Here is a 4,756-nt window from a genome sequence, read left to right as displayed (position 1 = left end):
GGTCCCTATACTGTTTTAAAAGCTCAAAATTGTCCCTTTTGATTTAATTTATCACAAATAAGTCCCTTGTGTTAGATAAATTACAAATTAACCCTTTTTAAATATAAAATATTTAAAACAGTCTTTTTGGTTTAAAATATTACGAAACAAACCCAAAAATGTTTTAAAGTTCAAGAACGGTTACTTTGCGGTTATTGACGAAAAGCTTCACGAAAACTAGCCTAGATCGAGATCATGCATCGAATGTGAGTTTCTACGGCCCCTCTTTTACAGTTTTAATATTTGGGGGAGAATACATGAGTGTCTATTAAAGTTTTGCTGATTTTCAAATTTTATACACAAAATAACATCATACTTTGTTATTGGTAAAAAGTTGATGAAATAGCAATCTAAGTTGTATAAATCATCAATAAATCATATAAGTTATAGTAGAATGTTAGAAATGATATAAGTACACATTGTTGTGATATATTAATTAAATTATAATAAAAATCACAAGATTTTAAGTAGATTGCTATAAAGATATAAGTTATTTGACAAATCATAAATTGTAATACTCGTCGTATATATATGCACAAATATGTTGAAAAAGCATGAAAAGACATTATACATATAACGAAATATACTATTCAACATAATTATGTACAAAAAAGGAATGTACATTGCCTTAAACTGTAACATCCCATTTAAAATATAATAATTAAATAATAAACTTGGAACCCGAGAAGCAATTTGTATTATTATTTTATGTTAATATAAAATTAATTAATAATTAGTGGGGTGTTGATTTCGGGGTGCCAAATGATATATTTGTGACTTCCGAGGGTTAAAGAGTAAATACCGGACTTAATTTGAAAAGGATTATGGGAACAGGGGTTTAAATGGTACATTAAGGAGTTGTTTTGAAAGAAATAGGAAAGAAGGGACCGGATGTGTCAATATGGGATAATGTTTCAATGAAGCGGGTATATAGCCTAAACTGTTCCATTATCTCAAACTCTAACCCTACTATTATGCATCGGCCGCCACCCCACCTCCTCTTCATCCTCCAGCCGCCATCACCGGTTTTCCCTCTTGTGCTCCGACCAGATGAAGTGCCGAACGACCGCCGCTGAAAGCGTGAGCCACCACCGCCATGTGAGGCCTCATCCGCCACCCGCAGCTTGCCATGAGAACGCCACCAGCCCTACTGCCGCCGGAAAAGTCGCAAATAGCTTAGATCGTCGCGTGGGTCGCCGGAAAGCCTAGATGCGAGGCTGCTGCTGTGCTCGGTAGGTTTCGCACCACCACCTCCCTTCCCCATTCCTTTCCAAGCGCCGCTGCTGCCGGCTGTTGCTCTACTCCCGTCGCAACTCACCACAGATGGGTTTTTCGAGTCGTTGTCCGAGCAAGGACTTGATGGTGGGTGTTGCTGCTTGACGGGGAATGGAAAGAAACCGCCGCCACCACCGTGAGGTGCTGGCTGTCACCGCAATCCACCGTTTTGCCGCCGTTTTGCAATCCACCGTTTTGCCACCGTGAGGTGGTGGGTGTTGTCGCTGCCGTCGCAAATCGCCGCCCGCCGCCTCCAGATTGATGATGGGTGTGTTCTAGTGTCTAGCTTGTGTTTGTATGTGGTGAAGGTAGTGTTGACGGCTGGAAAACGGAGTGAATGACCACCATGGCCGCCAGCCATGGTGGCTGCCACCATCTGCCGCCGCCGGCCACCACAAGGTGGTTGTGTGTGTGTGCGTGTGTGTTTATTAGTGTTTGTGTGTGTGTTAATCGGATGGTATTGTAAATTGTAACAAGTGGAATAATGAAAGAAAAGCTCAAACCACCACCGTAGGGTGGTGGCTGCCGCTATCGGCCGCCGTGTCGGGTGGCGGTGTGCTTTGATTGCGTTTGGACCTCGTTTGGGGGATGTTTGGACAATGTGGGATCAAAGAAACCCTAGTGGGCCCAATGAGGCCCAAAATGACCTAAAAGCCCAACTAATTGATTAATGGGCCAAGATTGGGTAGGAAACCGTAATTAGGGTTTGGAAAACCCTAATGACATAAAACCCTAATTTTGAGAATTAATCGGGACACACACAAGATTATTTAATAACTTGGAATATTAAATAATAGTCATTGGCAAAATTAACCTAAAAGCAATATTGGACTCAATGGATTAAGTCCTTAGCAGATTAAGTCCTTAATGGGTTAAGTGAGAAACACACTTAACCCTAGTTGTCATTTTAGGTGAAACCCTAATTTCACATCAGCCTTGAGTTGGGCCTTCCTATTGGGCTTTGGTAATTGGATTATTAATGGACCATCCATGAATGATCATATAGACTACAATATGTTGATGGGCTTTAGGGTGAGGCCCATATGAGGGGTTAGGCCCAATTTGGAAAATTGGGCCATAGATGGGCCATGGTTTGTGCCTTTATGATTATGTGATATTGGGCCATGAGAATTAGATTGGAATAATTGGATGGGCCTTAAGGAAAGACCATGAAGATGTATGGGCCCAATTTGGAAGATTGAGCCATATGTTGGGCCTTGACCCATTATTGGACTTTTGGGCTTTTGTAGTGTGATTTGGACCTTGGACTTGGAACCCAATTATTAATTGGGTGTTGTTTGATGTTGACAGTTCAGGAACCTGTCAACCAGCAGCTGAAGTTTTATCTACGGGACTTCAGCAATGTCAGGTGAGTTATCCTCACTATATCAAAAGGGTCTAAGGCACCAAGGCCGGCCCTTTATGGATTGTATTCGGATTATTGCATGTTATGCTTATTGATTTATATCCTGGTAGTTAGGATGGTGATATGCTATGCTTTAGTGACCCGGTTGGGTCGGTATCCTGCTATATAGGATGATGCTATGTTAGTGACCTGTTAGGTCGATATCCTGGTTATAGGATTGTTGCTATGCTTTGTGATATGTTAGATCGGTTTGACTGTTATATATATATACATGCTAGTGTTATATGATGTCTATGTGCACATGATTGTCCTGGTTATAGGATGATGCTATGTTAGTGACCGGTCAGGTCTGTATCCCGGTTATTGGGATGTTGCTATGATTGGTGATCTGTTAGATCGGTTTGACTGTTATATGAAATGAGCTAGCGTATGATATTTATGTGCACATGTTTGTATGATTGGGGGTTGGGTTGAGGCGGTCCTGCTTTGTGCTGTAGGCCAACATACCCGACGAGCGGTCCGGATAGGCTGTAGGCTCTGCGTGGCGGTCCAGACGTGCCGAAGGCTCGAAGAGCAGTCCAGATAGACTGAAGGCCTGTGAGGCGGTCCAGTCAGGCTGATGACTCATTATGCATGTTGTTCTGTATTGGTTACATGATATGGTTATGTTTGTATGGCGTTGGTATTTTGGGGAAACTCACTAAGCTTCGGGTTTACAGTTGTTGATTTTGTTTCAGGCACTTCTGATGATTGCGGGAAGGCGAAGGCGTGATCGTGCACCTCCTCATATTTTCATGATTGATTCTGGGGATACTCTGATGTCTGAACCATTTTGAAAACAAACTGTAATAACTTAATGGTTTAAAATGTATTAAAAAGTTTAAATTTGGCTTGAATTTTATGGGTGTTACATAAACGGTTGATAAACGAAGATTTGACAAATTTAGAATAATTAATTGAAACTATACCAAAAATCAATTATTATTATTATACTCTCAATCATCATGTAGAAATGATTTCTAAATAAACGGTATATTTTATTTTTATAATTATTATAAAAATATAAATCATTTTAGTTGTAATACGAAATTTGTCATATATGATAACATAATTAATTCTCAGATTTTAAGAATTGTTACCTAATAAATTATACATCGTATCAATTATGCAACTTATCGAATATTATGGAAATCGTTGGTTTTCTCGTTGGTTGAAAACTGGAAAATGTTATAAAATAGCCGTTAGGCTGCCCGAATTTCGTCATGACAGACAATAGAAATTTGAAAATATATTAAGTCTTACGAATCTCAACTACTAAAAGACTTAATTCAAAATCATTCCTAAACATCAAAGAATTATAAGTATTCTAAAGTCTTATATCGGAGAGTTTAAGATTAGGATGCCTAGACATATTGTTATGTTTCATCATACCCACGGGACGCTCTATGTGAGCTATGTTTGTTTCTAAAAGCTTTATGGGCTAGAATCATTTCCTAAGCTATGGGTTATGTTGTTGTGTACACTGAGATAGACGGTATTATTCAAAATCCTCTGAGTTATAACCGTTAATCCGGGAGGGATTTATAGTGTAAATCTATGCACACGAAAAAGATTTATAATAAAGAAATTTGGTGTTGATTTATTATGTATGGAAAGATTTATGCGAGTCGATATTATCCGTCTATGGTTGCTAGCTACAACTTCGTATGACGAGGTAACATGTGTCAAGTGTTTCTTTCTTTGTTACTACACAGCTATGTAAGGCGTTAGTAATGATATAGATACCTCCATTTCTTGTGCTCTTATGGGGCAGGAACGCTGATAGTGTCGGTTATGGCTCATCTTAGATCTCTGATTTGTTTTGTTACCGTATAAAATTTGCATTAGGCTTATTTGGGGTCTTTGTTCACTCATACTAGTTGGAAAAGACTGTATTTAGTGGGATAGTTTGTGACTCAAAATGATAAGTGTCAATATCAGAAATTAAGTCATATACCACTTAATTAACAACATGACACAATTAGTTAAAGTTTATTAACTTACGATTAATAAGTTATTTATATAAACTCTTTCGTT

At 38.8% G+C, this 4,756-nt stretch overlaps 1 long non-coding RNA gene across 1 annotated transcript; it reads left to right on the top strand.

Moving 5' to 3' along the window:
• The first annotated feature begins 1,015 nt into the window (after nucleotides 1-1,015).
• LOC145116409 (uncharacterized) lies at nucleotides 1,016-3,596 on the top strand. Its single transcript, XR_013712058.1, has 2 exons — nucleotides 1,016-1,713; nucleotides 2,626-3,596. It is a non-coding gene; the product is annotated as an uncharacterized LOC145116409 (long non-coding RNA).
• Nucleotides 3,597-4,756: the final 1,160 nt, after the last annotated feature.

Source organism: Lactuca virosa, chromosome 5, assembly GCF_052849685.1.
Source record: "Lactuca virosa cultivar CGN04683 chromosome 5, Lactuca_virosa_CGN04683_v6, whole genome shotgun sequence".
Lineage (NCBI taxonomy): Eukaryota > Viridiplantae > Streptophyta > Magnoliopsida > Asterales > Asteraceae > Lactuca > Lactuca virosa.
This window is presented reverse-complemented; position numbering and strand designations above follow the sequence as displayed.